General features: G+C 40.5%; 1 protein-coding gene and 1 long non-coding RNA gene across 7 annotated transcripts in view; one reads left to right on the top strand and one right to left on the bottom strand.

The window, feature by feature from the left end:
- Nucleotides 1-1,831: 1,831 nt before the first annotated feature.
- LOC144583321 (uncharacterized) lies at nt 1,832-5,666 on the bottom strand. Its single transcript, XR_013537045.1, has 2 exons — nt 5,477-5,666; nt 1,832-1,902 (listed from the first exon to the last, which is right to left on the bottom strand). It is a non-coding gene; the product is annotated as an uncharacterized LOC144583321 (long non-coding RNA).
- A 10,893-nt stretch (nt 5,667-16,559) lies between these two features.
- Nucleotides 16,560-23,376, top strand: part of SLC38A1 (solute carrier family 38 member 1) — a 68,356-nt gene continuing 61,539 nt past the window's right edge. The window contains exon 1 of one of the 6 annotated variants that reach the window (XM_020795515.3): nt 16,560-17,273. The gene's annotated coding sequence lies outside the window, so the exon portion shown is untranslated. The remainder of the gene's footprint in view (nt 17,274-23,376) is intronic. The other 5 variants (XM_020795516.3, XM_020795519.3, XM_020795518.3 and 2 more) reach the window with 5 other exon arrangements.

Below are 23,376 nucleotides of genomic sequence, written 5' to 3'. Positions count from 1 at the left end.
TGTTTTACAGTGGCACCAATATTTCCTGGAGGGGAAAACCCAGAAGGTGGTACTGGGGGACTCCTGTTTGATGCCCTGGCCATTGGCCTGTGGTGTCCCACAGGGTTCTGTTTTGCCCCCTATGCTATTTAACATCTACACGACTCCACTTGGAGAGGTTATCTGGAGTTTTAGGGTTCACTGTCACAAGTATGCGGATGACACCCAACTCTACCTCTCATTTCCATCCAAATCTGAGGAAACTGTTTTAGTTCTAGATCAGTCTCTAGTATCAATAATGGACTGGATGAGGCTGAATTAACTCTCAGGTGTGGGCCAGGTGTGCAGCTAGGGGGTACTCCTGGATTCATTTCTGAGCCTGGATGCTCTGTGCAAGAAGCAGAGAACTTGGTGTTGCAAACGTTATTACTGCATTTCTTTATTTATTTTTTTAAATGAAAGTGAGGAAATGACTAATAAGTATGGTTTCTGTGTACAGTATACAGTATACAGTACAAAAAGTTCTAATGTTTGAGTGGAACCAAAGGAAATGTAGTAATATAATAATGAAGGGATTTGGTTAAGTAATCATTTACACAGAGGACTCTCTCTCTCTCTCTCTCTCTCTCTCTCTCTCTCTCTCTCTCTCTTTTCCTTAGTTGACAAAAACTCAATCAAGCAAGACCAGCAAGACAGAAAGGAAATGTACATGTCTAAGCAATCCTTTATTTCGTGTTACTAGATGTGGTTTCAGTAACTGACTGGAAGAGGGTGAATAAACCGAAACATAATCCAAACTAGACAAGAGGTGCTCCTGGTCATTCAAAAGGCAGATTGAGGAATAGGGATGCAGCCTGTGCTGGATGGGGTTACACTCCTTCTAAAAACACAGGTGCACAGCTTGGGGGTGCCCCTGGATTCATCTCTGAGCCATAGATGCCTAGGTTTTGGCAGTGGTCAGGAGTGCCCTTGCACAATTAAACTAGTGTGGCAGCTGTGCCGTTTCTTGAGAGGTCTTATCTGGCCAATTCAAAGTACTGGTTTTAACCTATAAAGCCCTAAACAGCTTGGGTCCAAGCTATCTAAAAGACCACCTGTCCCTCTATCAGCCTGCCCCAAAATTAAGATCATCAGGGGAGGCCGCCACCCATACAAGCACGCAAGATGAGGACATGAGAGGGGGTCCCAGACTCTGGAATTCCCTCCTATGGGAAGCCAGACTGGCCCCATCTTTGGGGTCCTTCTACAAACAAGCAAGGACTTTTCTCTTCAGGAAGGCTTTTCCTTAGTGTCTGGATGTCTGAGATAGGGTTTTGAATTGAATGTTGTGCTTTGTCTTTTGCATGCCTTGAAAGCATTGCACTGGTGTTGCTTCTGAGTAGATGTCCATGAAACTGAGCTTTGTATGCTTGGTTTCAAATTATCCACATTGTCAGGATTTACATTGACAGTAGTCCCACCCACATAGGATGTACTTAGCCCCACCTACTCTTTAAATGCAACCCCTAAGACTTTTCCCAAATGGGGATTTGGCCCATTGAGTTGACAAAGGGTGCAATCAGACAGGCATTTAATTCACTATTTTAACCACTGACAGAAGGATGTGTTGGTGCACTCCTTTTGAAAGCAACTGCACAACGTAATTGCTGGAGCAAACCAAATCATCTCCAGATCTTTCCCACCAACACCTTTATGGCCCTTAGGAGCTTCTTTCTTTCTTTCTTTCTTTCTTTCTTTCTTTCTTTCTTTCTTTCTTTCTTTCTTTCTTTCTTTCTTTCTTTCTTTCTTTCTTTCTTTCTTTCTTTCTTTCTTTCTTTCTTTCTTCTCTTCCCCATTGTTCCCTCCCTCCCTCCTTTCTTTCTTTCTTTCTTTTTCTCTTCTCTTTCCTCTTTTTTTGTGCTGTAGGATCACTCTGGTGTGGTGCTGGAAATGGACAAAAAGCGAACCTTCCTCTTAATTTGCCAGTATTGTACAATGGTTTAAGAAGTGAGCCACTTCAGGTATTGGCAAACTAAACACTTCCTCAGCTGTGTGGAAGGGTTGAAGAAGTGCAGGGGGGTGTAGTACAGCAGTGCATATGCACTGCATTTAAAAAAAAAGAGTTTGTTCACTTTTCCCTTAAAGGTCTGGTCAAGAGCCTGCTCAATTCAGCTGTAGGCAGGCTCTTGACCAGATGTTTAATGGGGGGGGGAAAACAAGTCTCCCGTCTTGGGATACTTACAATGCCAGTTCAGTAGATCAACAAGGTTTGCAAAATTAAAACAATAGTTTTGAAATAGTTTGTGGGCTGTCAAAACTCTTGTCATTCATTTGGTGTTCTCAACAATTTCAGAGTGTTTCGACATACGAGCATCTGGACCCTTTTCACGTAATCAGTGAGAGTAAAAAATACTTTCTGAAACTAATTCATACTTTTTGCTTAAGCCAAAGAAAAAGGGATGTTTTACTAAGATACAGCAATTGTTTTAATAAATCATAATAGAGTTAATTGAAAATATAATTTCGCAGTAATACCTCACTGTCACTGTATCAGACGTACAACAGTAAAATGTTCCAAATTGATAGTCACATTTGTCTGTCACAATGAAACAACAGGGCCTCTCATTTAGCACCTTAAAACTAATATACTGTATTTATTATAGTATGGACTTTCATGGGCAATAGCTCTCCCAAAACTGAAATTCTGGAACTTCTGCCCATAGAGTAAGCAGAGACCACCATCCCATTAGACAAGTCAATATTTATTTATTTATTTATTTATTTATTTATTTATTTATTTATTTATTTATTTATTTATTTATTTATTTGTTTGTTTGTTTGTTTATTTATTTATTTATTTATTTAGCTAGCTAGCTAGCTAGCTAGCTATTATTTATTTATTTATTTGACTTTTATGATGTCCATTTAGAATAACACTTTAAAAAAAACATAATAGTTAAAAAAATCAAAATCAAAAATCAGAATCAAAATTACAATATACAATCACAATATACCAAAACAACATCATCAACAACATAAATTCTATTAATTTAACAGGCAAGATGGCAAAACAAATATAAATGCTGAGACTGCCACTGTGTTATCATAATGTAACCTCTCAAAAAGCCTGTCTGAAGAGCTATGTCTTGAGGAATCTTTTGAAGATTCCCAATGAAGAGGGATTTGAGTGTACCAATCCTACACACAGTTTCCTGTGCATTAGACCCAATTAACACAGCAAGGCTTACTTCTAAATGTGCAGGATTTCTGCTCTGAATGACCTATAAACAGATGATGTCCTACTTCTGAAGTTCAGAATTCAGCCATTGTCTCCAATACCTTGTCTATGGAAGGTGAACATATAAGGAATCAAATATTCATAACAGGTAAAACTGTAAAACTCTGGAATGCAAAAATAATAAACAGTCCCCACCACCATGTATTTGGCTTTTCATTCCCTTAGTATACATAAATTGAAGACCATTATGTAAATCAAGGTAACTGGGGAATAGTAGCTCCATGAATCTCCATCTCTCTTTCTAAACCTAAACCAAAGAGCACAGGCCCTTCCTTTAGGAGTTGAACTAAACCAATTAGTTCATAAGTGTTACATATACACCTGTGTTTGTTGTGTCATTTGGAGCAAAGCACAGAGTGGAGCACTAGCACTGTGACTTGTGAGCCTTCCTGCTGCATAAGCCCTATGCAGCAGCTCTGGGGTGGGAGGGAAATACCCTGTGCTAAGCACTGGAACTTCCAGGAGAAATGTGGTCCTGGGAAAACTAGGTATGCATCCCATGCTACAGGCATAACTATACAGAATGTGAACCATAGTGAGAAAGGCAACCATGGCAGAAACCTCCATGTGTACTTAATGCCTGCCCAACCTAACTAAATAACTAAATAAATATCCTCAGCTTTGGGTTGTTGTTAGGCAAGTTTTACTAGTATTCTGGGCCCATCTACCTGGATTGCCCTTGTATCTGTTACCACAATCAAGTGCCCCAAAAGCAGTTTCATCCTCTCCCAACTCTTGCTTGCCCTGCCTCTGTGACATCACAAGGCTCCACCTTTTGACACTGCTTTGGCTGCAATAGACAGCACTTCATATAGAGAACACCTTCAAAAACATGACTGTCTTCTGTCAGCTTTCCAAGTACAGGGCTGTTAAAGAAGATACACGCACACCCTAGGGGAAGCCCACAAAAGGACAGCAGTGCAATAATACTGTCCTTTTCATGTCTCCCAACAAATGGCATTGAAATGCTGGACATTTTATTTGTGGCACAGTACACACTAGTTGATAAGAATGGGATATCTCATGCACATGATTGGTTTCTTCTTTACACCTCCTCCCATCAAATCATGAAGAGCCCAGGCAACTAACAAGCACATACAGTAGTTTTGGATATAATTTGTTGTTATTATTGTTGTTATTGTTTCAAATTATATACTGTCTTATAGTGCTAAAGCACTCTCTTGATGGTTTACAACATAATTATGCAAACAACTTGCCATCCAGCAAGCAGGATACTCATTTTGCTGACCTCAGAAGGATGGCAGGCTCAATCAACTTTGAGCTGGCTATCAGAATTCGTTGGGATCAAACTCTGGCCATGAGCAGAGTCTTGACAGCAGTACGGCAGTTTAACTATTGTGCCAAGGGGCTCTTCTCTGTGATTCAAAGAAACATACCTACATACCTACATCTTCCCTTGTTTTTTCATTCTCACCCCCTGCAGATGATTTAATATTGTGGCACAGTAGACTTCCATTAACTACAGAATTAATATTCAGACACATTTTGGAAAAGCAACACAAGACAGACCACACTCTTCTTAATACCAAATACCTTGCAACCTATCTAATACAGATACAGTGGGGTCTCTACTTAAGAACGTCCCTACTTAAGAACAATCCAACTTAAGAACAGCTCCATTTGCTAAATTTTGCTTCTACTTGAGAACAGAAATCCAAGATAAGAACAGGAAAAAAAAACCTTTCCTGCTCTTTTTTTAACTTTAGGTCATCTTAGGTTAAAAAAAAATTCTCCCCATAGTGGTAGAGTACGTATTAACCAGCTTTGGTTAATGTACGAACGGACCTCTACATAACAAAAAAACAGCCAGAACGGATTAATTGGTTTTCAGTCCATTCCTATGGGAAATTTTGCTTCAACTTAAGAACATTTCAACTTAAGAACACCATTCCAAAATGGATTAAGTTCTTAAGTAGAGGTTCCACTGTAGTTTCTATGGACGGAAAAGAGCAGATACGGATTAAATGGTTTTCAGTGCATTCCTATGGGAAATGCAGATTCAGCATAAGAACTTTTCAACTTGAGAACCATCTTCCAATACGGATTAAGTTCTTAAGTAGAGACCCCACTGTACAGTTATCCTGCCCAGAACACAACTAAATCAGAACGAAGGGTGTCGTGCCCCATATTCTGTTCACACACAGTAGAACTGTCAATCAGTAGCTTAGGGGAAGTCCAGAAGTAATAGCACCATCTCACCAGTTTTCTGCAAAGGTGGCTCCGGTACTTCAGAGAATATCTATCCCTCATGTGTAGCAGCCACTGGTATCTGCATTGCTCAGCAATTTGTCCAGTCCCCTTTTAAAGATGTCTAAGTTAAAGTCATTGCTATATCTTGTGGTTATGAACCCCAAGTTTAACTCAATGCTGTGTTGGTTTCTACTTCCTGCATTCAGGTTTCGTGAATAGCCCTGGGTTCTGTTATGTTTGTAAAAGAGAAAGAGCTTCCCTTTATCTACTTCTTCTTTACTACATATAATTGTACACACCTCTACCATTTCCTTCCTTTTTTGTAAGCTAAAGCTTTTTCCTATCAACTCCAACAGTGTGAACAATTCCAAGTACACAACCTGAGGGACCCACTTAAGTTCCCCCTTTACTGAAGTAAATGTAGGAACTGTCTTGCCCAGCAATATGCATGCTCCAAACTGCTACAATTACATTCAAAAACACATGATGTGATAATGCCTTTTTTTAAAAAAAAGCAAGATCTTTTGTTTTTGGACAAGTAGGCCTATTCTAACTGTACTTGCCCTAAAATAGATCTCATCATCTGACCAGTGATTACTCTAATGATACACATGACTAAATTCAGATGCATTTTTCATTCCCTCATGACAAATCCATTATGTAACCTGCAAGTATGTTTTATTATCATTTTTGGTCTCTTATCTTCCTATATAGAGAGGACAAGCATCCCAAGAGACAAAATTAATCCTTAAAGCAGATCAAATAAAAAGGTTAGTTGGTTCAGACCACACATTTCACTCTCATTAGGCACTTCTTTTAGAGGTATTTTCTTGTTGTTCATTTCCTGACAGACATCTCAGATGAATTTGACAGATGCAAACTAAAAAGCACATGCATCCATTACTTTTAGATTCATGAGTTGGATTAGTGCTGGGATTTATGATTCGAACAAGATCAACAGAACTTCATGTTTTTGTCCTTTTCCTGCTTGAAGAAAATTCTGGAAGACAAGCATAATGTAAAAGCTAGAATCATTCTGCTTCGTGATATATATTTAGAAACTAAAAATGTTTGCTTTCATCCAGAAGATGAAAAACTATTTAATCTTATCTCAACCCACACTCTCACAAAAGCCATAGCAGAAAATAAAAATAAAAATAAATAAAGTGGGCGGGGAAGAGGACTCTAACAATGTCTCCTACTTTAGAGGAACATTGCTAAGTTCACACAACATGGTCCTAATATTTGCTGCATTCATTTATTTTTCTAATAGTAACCTTTATATCCCATCTTTCCTCCAGGCATCCATGATTTTCATCCCCCTTCTTATCTCCATAACAATCCTATGATGTAGGCTACACCAAGAAATAGGAATTGACTAAATTTCATCCAGGTATCTTTAGGGCCAAGTGGGAATCTGAACCTGCGCTTCTCCAGTTCTAGTCCAAAATTTAGAATCAGAAGTAAATGATGTTCACGTGCCTTCCTTTACTTATCATGCTACTATCTCCCAGCCCCTGTCACAGTTCAGAAATATGAAAACAAAACACTATATTCTTGTTTCAAAACAAGGCACACACATTGTTTTAAAAGAGAACCATGGTCCCTAGAAGCATGAGTCTGCTTTAAGAGGAGACATGCACTTCCCATATACCTTGTTTTTAAAATAAAATTTATTTTCTGCCAATAATTAGAAGTTATATATTCGCATATCACCCTCTGAGGCATTAAGGTATGGGAGGTGGCACCCCATCTGCTTTGGGGGAACATTTCTCCCCTAAAACCTAAGAAAGTTGCCCTTCCCATTCTATCCAGTACAGCATGCTGGTATAAGAATATACATTTTGAGGGTGGCGCAATGAGATCATTGCTTCAGGTGCAGATTTTGGATGTTGTGCAATATCGCCCAATGTTGTGAGCCGCCCAGAGACCATTGGGTAGAGTGGGCTGCGTATACGTTAAATAAATAAATAAATAAATAAATAAATAAAAATAAATAAAAATACCTGCAGATTATTTGCAATTTCATTTGGTATTATTCATTTGTTGATTTTTACTGCCAGGGACACGTAGACGTGCTTGCGGGATTTTTTGCCTCATGTGCCCTGACCACCATGGTGTAATTCTGACAAACATTTCTTAAGACCTGATATGCCAGATTCCTAAATGTTTCACGTAGCTATAACCAACCTATTTAATTACATGCTATCTCTAAGATATTCATTTTATTACATTTATATGGCTAGGCCAAATTTACTTAAATCTGACAGGAAAGCTGGGAAGGGGGGAGCACTTCATTATTTCTCAAAGGCTTTGACTGAGACCTTGAATTATTTTCTTGAAATTGGGAAGACCACCTTTGCTTGCTGTTAATGGATTGCTGGTACAATTCTGCTGACGAGGCTGTCTCTCCAGGCTGTTGTTGCAACACAGATTATTAGAACTCCCAGGCTTCAAGGCTTCATTATGAAGGGCTTGATTCAGCAAAATCCATAATAATTCTAAACACATGAAGAGTTTCATGAACTCATATGTAACACACATATAACCATATTTCAAAGGAAAAAGAAGGGCCTGTCCCTTTCCTTTTCAATCATGGGAAAACCAGGTCCACCACCAGCCCCATCACAGTAAGTATATTATTTTATTAATGCTTATGTTATTTGTTGTTTTGCAATGGGGTAAAACATTCAAACCTAGGGAAAGAAACAGAATACAATTGCTGCTTTGTGGGTTGGAGCAGCAAATCTTGTAACTTGGATATATTTTGCAAAATGAATGTTATTTCTGAAACTTTTTTTTTATTTTGCACATTCTGCCTGTGTTAGTCATCAGAAAAAACAAAAAGCTACATAGGAAAAACATACCCTGCCCATAATGATCTCTAGATGTGCTAACACTAGCCACATACCTCAGAATCTGTTTAAAGCTTAAAGAACTGGGGAAGTATTTGCTTCTTACATGTAATCTGAGATTCTAAGGATGGAGAATTCCCTGCATGCGGCTTGCAATCATTGGATGCACACAGCTTTGCCTTGAGGTGAGCATACAAAGCTTTGTTCTTGTTTAGTTGTTAAGTTGTGCCCAACTCTTTGTGACCCCATGGACTAGAGCACGCCAGGCCCTCCTGTCTTCCACTGCCTCCTGGAATTGGGTCAAATTCATGTTGGTAGATTCGGTGACACTGTCCAACCATCTCGTTCTCTTTCATCTCCTTCTCCTTTTGCCTTCACACTTTCCCAACATCAGGGTCTTTTCCAGGGAGTCTTCTCTACTCATGAGATGACCAAAGTATTGGAGCCTCAGCTTCAGGATCTGTCCTTCTGGTGAACACTCAGGATTGATTTCCTTCAAAATGGATAGGTTTGTTCTCTTTGCAGTCCAGAGGTCTCTCAAGAGCCTCCTCCAGCACCACTATTCAAAAGCATCAATTCTTTGCCGGTCAGCTTTCCCTATCTCCCTTGCATTTTGTTCCCCTTCTCTTCTCTGCTATTTGTAAGGCCTTATTGGACAAACACTTTGCCTTCTTGCATTTCCTTTTCTTTTGTTTTTTTTTTTTTTTTTTTTTTTTTTTTTTTTTGCTGCTCCCTCTTGTACAATGTTACGAGCCTCCAACCATAGTTCTTCAGGCACTCTGTCCACCAAATCTAGTTCCTTAAATCTATTCTTCAGTTCCACTCTGTATTCATAAGGGATTTAATTTAGATTATACCTGACTAGCTCAGTGGTTTTTCCTACTTTCTTCAGTTTAAGCTTGCATTTTGCTATAAGAAGCTGATGATCAGAGCCACAATCAGCTCCGGGTCTTGTTTTTGCTGGAGCTTCTCCATCTTTGGCTGCAGAGAACATAATCAATCTGATTTCGGTATTGCCCATCTGGTGATGTCCATGTGTAGAGTCACCTCTTGTGTTGTTGGAAAAGAGTGTATGTGATGACCAGCTTGTTCTCTTGACAAAACTCTATTAGCCTGTGCCCTGCTTGATTTTGAACTCCAAGGCCAAACTTGCCTGTTGTTCCTTTCATCTCTTGACTCCCTACTTTAGCATTCCAGTCCCCTATAATGACAAGAACATCTTTCTTTGGTGTCAGTTCTAGAAGATACTGTAAATCTTCACAGAATTGGTCAGTTTCAGCCTCTTCAGCATCGGTGGTTGGTGCATAAACTTGGATTGCTGTGATGTTGAAAGGTCTGCCTTGGATTCATATTGAAATCATTACAAAGCTGCTTTGTATTAAATTGATCAAATTATTTGAGCCCATGCTTATCTTCTGGGAGATCTTCAGTATGGCTTTGCCAGCCCTGCTTCTTGAGGTCTTTTGAATATAGCTGCTGACATGTTAACATGGGACTGCCAACTTGTAAGGGGCATGCTTTACCACTGAGCTACAGCCTTCCCACTACACCTGTTTGAAACTTCTGCCTCTTTTTAGCCTCTCCTTGCTTTCTTGGGGTACCATGTACTTTCTGCATCTTTCCCATAAATTTGCATACTAAAACAGTTTGGTGACAACTGTGTGGTGCAGATACACCTCTTAACTTACAACTTCTGCTTACCAACTGCACCTCTTATATTGTAAGTGACAGCAATACTGGTTTCAATGTTTTTTTCTTGTTGACCATCTTTGCTGTTTAGTGAAATGAATTTTCCAACTCTCAGTGAGTTTCAGTGACCCTTATCTGAGGAAGTGTTCATATTAACTACAAAATGAGACTAGAGAGACAGCTGAAGTAAAATGCATAGATAAGTTCAAGGCTGCATCAAAAGGATTAAATATTGACCAGTGATTCCTAGCTCACTATATATATGAATCCCCAGTTCTCCCTGCAATCTTGCATATGGAATAGACTCTGGGAATTGATCAATTGCTGCTTGATTGTGCAGAGTAATGGACTCTCAAAGTGTTGACTCTTGATTGAAGTACAAAGCAGCTCCTACCACTTCACACCTCATAGGAAGTGTGGGACTATCCATTAAAAACAACATCCTTACTGTTAATTAGTTGTGTCAATAGTGCTATTGTCATCTTGCTAATCCATCTCCTGTGCTTACCTTGTATATAACCTGTTTTTGCTTCACTGAAGAAGTGGATATATCTATGAAAGGTCACACTGAAATATAACACCTCATTTTTAAGGTGCCAAGACATTTTTGTTTTGTATTTTGTATTTGTTTGTTTGTTTTGATTTTATCTGGGTATGTTATCTGAGGAGGAACTCTGTGGCCTCTCCAAGTTCTTCTGCCAAGGAAGTATGCAAGTGCTGTCTACTGTAGATTATCTCTCCCTTCTGTTCCTTTCATTTCTATGTTGTGCTGGAAAACAGTAGTTGCGAACAGTATGTGGCAGAAGGAGACGCAAGCCCCTGCTTTTAGAGATGACTGGTTGAACACAGTTGTTCTTGGCTCTGCCACAGGAACTCTGCTGAAAGTTAGTATCAATCTTTTTGTATTTAGACAACTTAATAAGTAGTCTGGTTTTTGCAAGTTAATGATTACTTAACAAATACTTAAGGATGAATGCTTGTAGTCATTAAATGAAGCTCTGCATCAATTTTTCTTTTCTGACATTTATTTTAAAAAAATTAGGTAAAGAAAGAAAGAAAATTAGCTATAATATGTAGGTTTTTACATAGTAAAACTGATCTGAAACCTACAGTGGATAAACATATTGATCTGTCACTTTTTCTTTCTGTTGTTTTTCTTTATGCTGTATTTTCTGTCTCTTGCTTTTCTGTGATAAGATTTTCTGGGCTGCATCTTAAGATGTGGATCACAGTCCATGAAAGCCTTTGCCCCCAAAAATTGTGCTATTCTGTAAAGTGCTACAAGGCTCTTTGTTCTTAAGAAATACTGCAGGCAAACTTTCCTTGGGTATCAAAATAAAGATAATCAATCTTACTTTAAATGTGCCAGCCTATTATGCAGTCAAACTAAAAGTGCAGCAATACCATAAATATAAATTGAATATAATTCTATTTGTATTTGAATGGAATACACTTTTTTTTACTTTTTGATGTTGTTTTAACTTTATTTTATTCTGATGTCATTAGAATCTATAAATATATTGTTTATAAAAATAAGAGAATATTATGGCTGTCATGTGTACCTGCAGTAAGAAAGTGCCTTGAACACTGAGATCTGATGTTAATCTCAATCTTCAAGGCAGTTTCCAAAGGGAAGAGGTTGTTCTTAAAGGTTCAGAACATTTAGGAGCTTAAAGGTTCATGACAGCATGTTTAAACTGAACAGGATGTAGTATTCTTGGCCAATGGTAAATTTTGAAGTACAGTTCACTCAGCCAGACCCCCCAACATTGAAAACATTCAGTCAGCTGTGTTGATATTTCTGTCATTCTCTCTCTCTCTCTCTCTCTCTCTCTCTCTCTCTCTCTCACACACACACACACACACACACACACACACACACACACACACACACACACACACACACAACTTTGTATTCCAATTTGAATGGCAAATTATAGTTGCATAGGCTGTGGTGGAAATTGACATTCATTTACAAAGTTAACATTCATCCACAAACATAGCCAGCAACTTGTGAAAGAGTGGCCATTTGCCACAGCAACTTAAACTATTTCTCTTACACAAGTGTATCTCCAATACAATCCTTGCCAATATACAGTATATTATTTGATAATAACCTCACGGCTATTAGGGGAAATGAAACTAAGGGCTTGTGAAGACAGACCAAAGCTGTGCTCTAGCTCAGGTGTTCTTGGACTGCAATTCCCAAAAGCCTTCACCAGCAACTGTTCTGGCTAAGGTATCTGGGAGCTGCAGTACAAGAACACCAGAGCTACCCAAGGCTGGGAACCACTGCTGTAGCTGATCTTAGTTTTTAACAAGACTTAATGGGATATGTAAAGAGAACAAACCTATCCTAGCTCACTATATATATCATTGGCAAAATGTTAGGAAGAACAACCTTCAGAACACGGCCAAAGAACCCAAAAAACCCACAACAACCAACAAACCTATCCATTCTGAAGGAAATCAACCCTGAGTGCTCACTGGAAGAACAGATCCTGAATCTGAGGCTCAAATACTTTGAGATCATGAGAAGAGAAAACTCCCTGGAAAAGATCCTGATGTTGGGAAAGTGTGAAGGCAAGAGGAGAAGGGGATGACAGAGGACAAGATGGTTGGACATTGTCATCGAAGCTACCAACATGAATTTGACCCAACTCCGGGAGGCAGTGGAAAACAGGAGGGCCTGGCGTGCTCTGATCCATGGGGTCATGAAGAGTTGGACACGACTTAACGACTAAATAACAACACTGGGATACGTATCTACATTGTAGAAGGCATGCTCTCAAAGGCCAATAATTTGTTTCTGATGTCTCTGGAAGCAACGGATTGATCTTTAAAGACATGTCTTCTACAATTTCCTACTGGAGCTTTGTCTTTGGAACTTTAAAAAAACCCACTTAAAGACATAACTAAAGGCTTCTGATCAGATGTCTCTTGTGCAAAAACTTCCAAATGAAAGCACCACAATGTTAATCTCCACTCCCCCAGAACAAAATAAATCAGCCTTTCAACTGGAAACAAGAATGCAAGGAAAAGGAGGGGGTATAGTGTTCTTAGCATTAGTCTAGCAGACGAAGGATATTCACCACCAAATTTCTTAAAACTATATTGTAATTTGCATGTAATTTGCAACATAAATTCAATCTGTAGGCTTGCAATTTATATTTGAATTCTTATAACAGCCTATGCATAGATCATTTGGAAACGATCAAGACCAACCAGTATGAGATTGGTTGAAATACTTTGTGTGTGTGCGCGCGCGCACGCGTGCACACGCGCACAGACACGAGCACACACTGTGCTTTCAAGTCAAAACTGACTTCACTCTGCTGAAGACCACCAACAATTCATGAATCGTCTTAGCAAGGCCCGCCAAGACTTTGGACTAACAAGCAGCCTGAAGAAAACACAAGTCATGCGCCAGGATGTGGACTCACCTCCCTCTATTACCATCTCCACGCAAGAATTGGAGGTTGTTCATGACTTTGTGAACCTTGGTTCAATGATCTCTAACACTCTCTCCCTAGATGTTGAGCTGCATAAACGCATTGGCAAAGCAGCTACCATGCTCTCAAGACTCACAAAGAGAGTATGGCTTAATAAGAAGCTGATGGCATATACCAAGATCCAGGTCTATAGAGCCTGTGTCCTGAGCACACTCCTGTACTGCAGTGAGTCCTGGACCCTTTGTGCACGGCAGGAGAGGAAGCTGAACATGTTTCATATGCACTGTCTCCAATGCATTTTTGGTATCACCTGGCAAGACAAAGTTCCAAATAGAGTAGTCCTAGAATGAACTGAAATTTTTAGCATGTACATGAAACAGCGATGTCTCCGTTGGCTTGGGCATGTTGTAAGAATGGCTGATGTTTGTATTCCAAAAGATCTCCTGTATGGAAAATTAGTACAGGGAAAGCACCCCAGAGGGAGACCACAACTGTGATACAAGGACATCTGCAAGCGGGATCTGAAGGCCTTAGAAATGGACCTCAACAGATGGGAAACCCAGACACCTGAGCATTCAGCCTGCAGGCAGGCGGTGCATCACAGCATCTCCCAATCTGAAGAAACCCTTGTCCAGCAGGCCGAGGCAAAGAGGCAGTCCCAGAAGCAGCAAAATCAGGGAGCTGGACAGGGGACAGATTGTATTTGTCTTCAGTGTGGAAGGGATTGTCACTCTCGAATTGGCCTTCTCAGCCACACTAGACGCTGTTCTAAGTCCTCCATACAGAAAACGTTACCATAGTATCTTGAGACTGAAGGATGCCTAACAACAGGGCTTTCGAAGGAAGTATAATACACAAAACAATAATTTTATACAAAAATGAGTGTTTCCTGTTAATATTTGGAAACGAAAATGTTCCAGATAAAATGTAACTGTTTCTGTGGTATAATTTGTTCAATATGATTTGTTTTTGTTCGTTTGCTTTAAAACAAAAAAATCTTAATTTTATGGCAGTGTTAGGACTCACCTACACACTTCAGCATGTGTGTGTATATAAGGGATTTGTGTTCTGAAACTTAATAAAGACATCATTTAACGCAACAAGCAGTGATTCAAATGTAAGCAGAAAAATGCACTGATTTCCCTTTTTGTATTATTACTATTGTCTTCATACTATGCAACATCATATTTGTTCCTGTGGATACCTTAGTTTAATTGATTGGAGGGGGATGAAAATGCAAAGCCTGTGGCAAAATGTTATTAATTGGAGTCAGGTGCATCTTTCATCCCTGTGGTGGCACTGTAGCAGTCTCAGAAACTGTCCTTTTATAACCCTCTACCACTGAAACCTATCTCTAACTGCTTTAAGGATTAATTCAAGCTACTTCTTAGGAAGCCTGCCTGCTTTGTCACCTGCTTCCCTCTCCCTCAATCACATGATCTTTTGGATGTCAGATCTTGTGATCCTCCTGGCTTCGTGTACAGAATTCTAATTCACCTTGGGAAAACCAATTTGGACATGTAGAATAGAGTTTCAGCTACTGGCTTAGGATGCTGGAAAATATACTGGATCACAGCAGCAAGGTGACTGAACATCAAAGGAATCAAAATAGGTCATCCCCATTGATACTTTAACAAACCAAACTTGACAATGAGAATGAGTATAAAAGTATCTTCGTGACTAGACAGTCAACAAACATTCCATGTTTGCAGAACATGCAGCAGAAGCTTTAGTAAAGATAAATTCATATAAACCTTCATTTATTGTTTGTCTTCTCTATACCATTGGCATAGAACACATGCCACACATTCCAGAACCACGGCTGGAATTGCTTCTCCTCTGTTTAACTTTCATTGAATTGTAAGGCATCTTGGAGACAATCTAGTCCAACCCCTGCTTCACAGGATTTCCAGTCAGGATACAGCTATGACACCCCCTGATAGATGACTGCCAAGCCTTAATTCTAGTGGTATCTTTTGTTGTCATCAATACACATTTTCATATTGTCACAAAAATGTTGTTTGCCAAACAGACTGACCTATTTTCTGACCGTGGAATGAAATGCATATCCAATTACACCTTACAGGGCAAGACAGATGTGGTTGCAAACTCCTGGCACACCTGCTAGAAACTATTTGAAGTTTCTTCCAAGTAAATGTACCTTAAGATTGAGAGTTCAAGATAAACAAGGCTTTACTTAACATTTTCCTGAACCTTGTCAGCAAACACTACATGGAAAGTTAACTGCAGTGACCTTCCACACCCTTTGTCTTGCTTTTTTGCCTGAATATTTAGTTTCCCTATTTACACATCTGCAAATTCACTACAATTGGGGCTTAATGTACAGGTGGCACTTGAGACCTGGTTTCCTCAGGTATTTCATGGCCCCTGGAATAAGCAAAAATTAAAAGGAATTCAGAGGCTGGAATTGGTGTATATACTATACTGCCCACCCCTTAATTTGAGCACTGATTCCATCACTGGTCTATCACAAGGTCAAGGCATATCTAGATCTCCCATTCCAGATCCCTAACATATACTTGTGTTAAGATCAGCTCAATGAACAAGAAAGGTTGCGAATAATGAGGTGTGGTCCTTCTTTTAGAAGAAAATGCATCCATACAGAGGTGAAATGTATCAGTAAGTGGGAAAATTGGGATTAACATCCATGTATATGTAGTTTGACTAGATTCTCCCAAGAATCTAAGCAAGTGCAGGTAGTACACTGTTCCATTTAACGTGTGATCACTCCCGGGCACTGAACGTTTTTAGCCCTCTGTATGAGCGCGGGTGTTTTCCCCCTCAGGGCGGTGCAGAAGCCCCCAGGATCTTCTACGAAAAGAGAGCAAGGGTCGCTTCCCGCGTTCCCGCTTAGAACCGAAGCAGTCCCCCCCCCCCCACGGTCAAGCCAGCTCTTCCGGTGCCACTAAACGTTAAGGACGCACCAGCACGCGTCGGGTTGATTTCCTCGCCATTGAAAACGGATTGCACGAGATCGGGGCGGGGGGGGGGAGGAAGGTTTGAAGAAGGTGATCCCCCCCCCTTTGCCTCGTGTTCAACACGCAAACACTTCCTCCTGGGGTGGGGTGGGGTTCGGGGACCAGGAGGAGCCCCACCTGCCAGGGCGGAAGAGGAAACAGGCGGCGACAGAGCAAGAAGCCTTATTTTTTTGTTTAAAAAACCCAGTCCCCCTCCCCCCCAAAAAAAATCGATATATTTTTTTTAAAAAATCGTGAGCCACGGAACCACTGAGCCATCGTTTTCTTCGGAGCAGCTGAGGGGGACAACAAAAGGCAACAGGGTTGACGGCAGGGACCAGCTGAGTTGGCCCTCCTTTCCCATCGCACCTTCAGCTGGCTAGAACCCCCGCCTCCGCGCCCCCGACATATTCACACACAGAGACACACACACACACGGAGGAGGAGTTGCCGCCAATGTTACGCCGTGTGAAGGTCGTTTTCGTGTGGTATCATCTTCCGCTCAGTCTCTCTCCAGCCTCGCCACGGCAGTTTGACGTATAGGGTCTCTCTCTCGCTCTCTCTGTAATTTTTTTGGGGGGGAGGGGAGGTGGTGATTTTATTTTATTTTCCCCAGCCCAGTTTTGCTCCTTCTCTGCTCCACCGGTTCTGTTGCCGAGAGAGACGGCTTGAGACGGGGAGAGCTGGCGCTTCTAACAAAGGACACGGCAGAAAAGAAGACGAAGAAAATAAGGCGGGGGTGGGGGGAGAGACCCAGAAGGAGGGCCGCCGCCGAGACACCTTGGACTGCTAGGCTGAGGTAAAAGGAAATCAGGATCGGTCGGATTAACAGGTTGGTGAAGGCAGGCGGGGTGGGGTTGGATGCGTGTTGGGGTGTGTGTGTGTGAAAGGCCTCTCTCCCTTCAGCATCTTCGCTGGGAAGGCTCCGAAGGGCACATGGCTGACGGGATCGTGAAGGAGCGCCACTTCCTCGCCCGACGCCCTCTCGGCCGGGCATGGGCGGCTGCCCAAAGGCGCATCTTCTCTTCCCGTGAGGGAAGCGCATCCCTTCGTTCGCCACCCGCCTGGCCGCTGCCCTCCTGGCTGGACGAAGCAGCTGCCCCTTGGCGGAGGACGCGCCGCCCGGAGCGGGAGAGGGCCGCTGCCTTGCGCCAAAGAGGGAGCCGCGTGGCGCCGGAGGGAAAACAGTGCCTTTTGCCGCCGCCCCCCCCCCGAAGGACCTTCGGGCCTCGCCGCCACCTTTCGGGCGAAGAGGCCCGGCGGCCGGGCGAGGGCGTGGGGTTGGCGGGCCGGGCGGCTTCGCCATGCGGCTCGGCGGCGAGCGCGCGCCTTTTTTTCGCTCCTCTCTCGTTTCTTTTTCTGCCTCCGGGCTGTAGGTACAAAAGACCAAGGCGGGAGGGTGAGGGGGGAAAGGCGGGTAGGCAGTAGCGCGAGGACCCCGGTTTCGGGTTCGCATCCGCCTCTCTGAGGCACATATGGCCGTTTATTATTACTTTTTATTTGAGAAAAAGAGGGGTAATGGGTTGGTAATTACAGAGAAAGGAATAAAAAATCGGTTACTGTGGCCACCCTTTATTTAAAAAAACGCGCACACACACACATATAACGTGTGTGTGTGTAAAAGATTTGTGTATGTGTATACGTGTATGTACGTATGTATGTAACCTGTGAGAAGCCATTGCTTTGCCCTTCAGTCCCTCTCCCTGCCTTTTTTTTTAAAAGAAGGGGTTTGGAATTTGGCTTCCCCGAGTTTCTTTCAAGCTAAACCTGACATCTTTGGAAAGAAGGATGCCTGAGAAGGGAAAGAAAGAACGGGAAGTAGATCTAGACACGTCAGTAGAATGAAACCTTGGGATGAAATGGGGGCATTTTTAAAAAAGGAGTGTTCTTTCACTGATCTTAAAAAAAGAAAAGCCAGAGGTCTTTTCATTTTGTTCTGAAGAACAGTGACTCCAGGTTGTATCTATTAGCGCCTCTGTGCACTGCCTGTATCACATTTTGTATCTTGAACAGGATGTTTCTCAAAAAATTAATTAATTAACGTTTATCACCTTCTTTCCAACCTTGGCTGCCAGCCACTCCTGTCTCAATAATGCATGTCCCAAATAAAGATGTTGCTGATTTAGCATCACATTCAGATTTGCATTGTGGATCCCAGCAGTTTTCTCCCTCATCCAACTCTCTCTTTAAAGCCCTTTTGAATGTTCCACTCATTTTAAAATGAAATTTCATGGTTAAAAAAAGTGCAGGCTTTTTCTCATTCTTGAAAGTAAAATGATGTTGCTGTGTTAAACCTTTCATGGATGTAACTTTAAATGGTGTGAATTAACAATACCGATAACTGACTTGGAGATATTACTCAGGAGTTCCTGGCATGCCAGGAATGTAGCCCTAGACCCAGCATGCATAGAGAACCCACATCTTCCCAAATTTGTCTTCGCGAGAAGCCATTTCTTTCCTTTTTGCAGTTATCAGACAGTATTGATTATTTACATTCACTGCACTGAATGTATTTTGATATCGCTTATGTTTTTTGGTATTCTATTCATTGTTCCTTTTAGTATTGTATACTCATTGTTTCTAACCTAAATACTATCTTTTAATTGTTGTAAGCCGCCTTGGGTCCTTTTTAAGGAGAAAGGCAGGTTAAAAGTATTTTTTAATAAATAAGCTTTATCCCATAAGCTATTGGTTCTATTTGCAGGCAGGTCAAGCCAGAATTAGGGTACAACCTGTTGCTTACATTTTTGCTATTAAACTGGGAAGAGTGACATGTACTTGTAGAAAACTATTATTATTATTATTATTATTATTATTATTATTATTATTATTATTATTATTATTATTATTATTATTATTATTATTATTATTGACAAGTTCATTCACTGCTTACTCCCACACTAGATATTCTCCATCCCACTGTTATTCTTCAGCTCCTTTAGGCATCTTCTTTAGGCCTTTCTTTTCATTTTAAAATGGTTGTATTTTCATGGTGGATTTCATCTTTTGTCTTTCCTGTTACTTTTCAAAAGCAATGAGGTTTATCTGACACCTAATAAATATTTCTGAATGAAACAGTGGTTCTGAAGTAAAGGAGTACTTTGAGCGCTTTATTAGCTTCTTGAAATTAGTATTGTACAGTACTCTTTTTTTACATGTGCACACACTGGCATTGAAACAGCTATTTCTAGCATTCAGAATTGCTATACCTTGTCAAGGCATTTACAGCTGCCTTATCAGATAATTACAGGTAAGAAATTACTAATGAATATTTTGACATGGGAGTCTGTTTTATCACCAGCTTCCCTGGAGTGGGAACTTATTCTAACCTTAAGCATCCCCACACTCCGGCTTGCACCTCAGCTACAAAGTTGCCAAATGGCTTTGGGCAAACTGCCAGCCTCAAGTACTACCCACCTCATAGATTAGGAATATTATTATGGAAATAACAGCACCAGCCTATTTCATTGTTTGCAATAGTACTGTGTAAAATTCCTTTGACCACCTAGGCAATGCACTGTGAAAAACCAGTTAAGAGATGGGAAATGTTACTTTTTGGACTACAACACCCAATCCTCTGCAGCTGGCACCGCCAGTAATTGTTCCAAAATTGAAGAAGTTGTTGTTCAAAAAAAGTAACTTTTCTAAACTCTGAACTTGCACAGCAGGACTAGCATCTTAGAATACAGCTGAGCAATGTTATATATAGGAAACATAAGTCCCCAAATATTTATTGAACCTCTCAGCCTGTATAGGGCCTGCCCCATTCCTCATAAAGATGCTCTCACATCAGTAACATGGCTACCGGGAGATTCTCTAGTCTAGAGCTCTACTCCAAAGACAATATCCTGTTTGGAAAAATCTTGTCAGTGTAGTCTCATAGGATCATGCTGCTTGCATCAGCATTGCTGTTGGCAGGTAGAGAGTAGGTGCTCTTCATGGAGATCACTACTTGCGCAACAGTAACGTACAAGTGTGATCCCACATTTTACCATGCTGGCAGGATTTCCCTCTCAGGGGAAGATGAATAGGACTTTGGTCCCCAGAAGTAAATTTTCTAAGCTTTGAATCTCTGTTGTTGGAAAAGTATTCTAGACTAAACTAGACAAAACACAAGACTGCCTTCCTATTTCCCCTGCAGTGTCAACACACTGGAGGGTAGGTACTGTAGTTCCAGGGCAGAACTGATGGATAGCAGAGCATGCTTAACTCTTTTTCCTACTTGCTGCCTCTTCTCTGCAATCATCCCCACAGTATTGTCAGGTGTTTTTTTTCTCTCTCTCTTTCAATTGGAAATGAAAATGAAGAAATGAATTGGGAAAATCTGCAGGAGAAGAATCTGTGGGACTTTATCCCATCCATCTGTCAGTCTTCTCCTTCCAGAGCTCTGCCCATATTTTCCTGCTGCCTTGGCAAATATAGACTTCAGATGAGACATCTAGGTCCACCTTCAGGTACTTGCGGTTTGTTGAACTTTTTGTTTGTGGCTCAGGAGAGATTTTGAATCTAGCCAATGTCCATACGAAAACTGCCTAGAAATCCTCTGTAAGCTGCATTACGATCCATGATGAAGAAAAGGATCATGTAATGTAAGAGTATGATTTCTAAATGTAATTAACCTCACAAAAGGACTTTGCATGATGTTTGGTAAGGTATACTCCCTAATAATTGTGCTTAGACTGCAGAGACACTTTCCAACTGTGAAAACTGAAGTTCACTGTGAGGTAGTAAGCAGCAAAAGATTAGTCACTGGGAATCCACCACTAAAATGCCGAGAACTTAACTTTCTCAGAACCAAAGAGCCTTTATCATAAACTATGCTGCATCATACAGTTATCTAATCCATTAAAAAAAAAATACAGTCGTTTGTGTGAGGACAAAGAAGAACATGTCAGTCCACAATGTTATTCCCAGCCTCCTCCACTCCGCAACCTTGTCATTCTTTCTCTTTTTTTTCTGTTTTATGTGATCAGAGATAAAAATTGTGAGACAGAACGGGCGAGGACATCAGGTTTAGCCATATTTTAGTATATCCCCTTTTTTGCTACCTTTCTCTCCCTTGCTCCCTTTCAAAATATGGCTCCCTTTCAAAATATGTGCATTTCAATTCAAATAAATGTGACTTCTAAAATACAGATTAGGCACGAAAAAGACAGTGAAAGGAAAAAAGCAATCTTCAGTTGATTCTATAGTACATAATAATCCTACAATCCAATTTATTTAATGTTATGAATCAAAGAATTCAGCAGGCCTTTGAGCTGGTGAGGCATTTGGTCTGAAGTCCTGTCATTATGAAAGATAGGACATTTGTAACATCCTAAATAATAGTAGTACATTTAATATGATTTGAATGCAAGACAATTGGTTAGGGCAGCTATATTCCATTAGCGTAGCTATTTTGAAGCTGTTTAACCCTGCACTAGTGCTACTTTTCCATGGTGACGTCTTTATCTTTGTTGATTGTGCATGGGTTGAATGTTTAATATTCCTTATCTAGTATTGTATGAGAAATTTTGTTGTTTCACTGCCGGTTTATTCTCTGTGTGTATGTGCATGCTCGGGTGCTTGCATGCACTTAAGAGCTGAGGCAAAGAAAGGTAAGCTGGCAGACAACAGATAAGTTGATGAAATTGACGTAAATATTCCCAGTATTCAGTAAAATATTAACTAAGTAGAAAATTTATTACTTTTTAAGTTTGTCCTCTACTATGCCTCTGAAATATTTTTACACATTCCCATATTTCATGGAAAGCATTCATGATATACTGAAGGGTGACATCACAGCAGTTTATTTCATGACTAAAATACCTTTGTTGTAGTGGTAGCTGTGAGTGAAATCTGTTCAGATAGAGATGGGAATCATTGAATCAAAGTAGTTTCTCATGAGTCTGTTGAGTTTTATGTTCAAGGCTGGATTAAGAAGATACTGAATACTGCCACAAGGTTCCAGTAACTGGAGCAGAGTGGTTAAACTGCAGTATTGCAGTCAAGACTCCTCTCATGACTGGAGTTAGAAAATGATGGGCTCAGGTAACCAATGTCAACATTGACTAAACCTTCCATCCTTCCAAGGCCAATAAACTGAGTACACAACTTGCTGGGGAGGCAATGGGTACCCTGCATAATTGAACCACCCAGAGAGTGCTATAACTGCTTTAGGACAGTATATAAGCAGCACTTTGATTTAACTAGGGAACTAGATGTAGTTCCCAATCTAGTTCCCAAAATCTAGTTCCCTACATCTAGGGAACTAGATGTAGTTCCCAATCTAGTTCCCAAAAAATTGAGAACTAGATGTAGTTCTCAATTTTTGAGAACAGTCAGAGTAGAATTTAACTATTTCCACTACATTTGTTGGTTTCTGGAGTCATTTTTATAGGATTTTTTTGGGGGGGGGGCGGCTTTTTGAACTAGCCCCAGAAAACACAAATGAGGAAAAGACACAAATGAGGAAAAAATGAAATGGTCTGAAACAGTGAACTGTTTTGTGTTAAATGAAAGGAGGGGTACACAAAAAAATAAAGAAGAGGCACCCTTGAAAGTATCCAAAGCAAAACAAATGCAAACATTTTTGTTGTGCACATCCTTAGTATATGGTACTAATTTCTAGGAAAGAAAGATTCTGCACCTAATGGTAACCTGGAAGCAGTCTGATCTGAAACTCATCTTTATTCTTATTTTTTCCAGTGGAAGGATAAGTGTGCTGCTTGTCTTTCCACTGAAAAGGAAGAATTAAGGTGAAAGATTTTCATGCATGCTCTGTGCATGTTTTGGGGTGCTTTGATATATTTTCACTTCACAAATATCAAGACACAGTCCTAATCTTGGAAAGTAATATGTATCAGAGTTTGTCCAGTTTAAAGGGGAATTCTTTGGATAGCACAGAAATTCAGAACACAACCTGTTCTGCACCATTCCTCTAGACTGTTAGGACT

The sequence above is a fragment of the Pogona vitticeps genome, chromosome 5, assembly GCF_051106095.1.
Source record: "Pogona vitticeps strain Pit_001003342236 chromosome 5, PviZW2.1, whole genome shotgun sequence".
Taxonomy (NCBI): Eukaryota; Metazoa; Chordata; class Lepidosauria; order Squamata; family Agamidae; genus Pogona; species Pogona vitticeps.
This window is presented reverse-complemented; position numbering and strand designations above follow the sequence as displayed.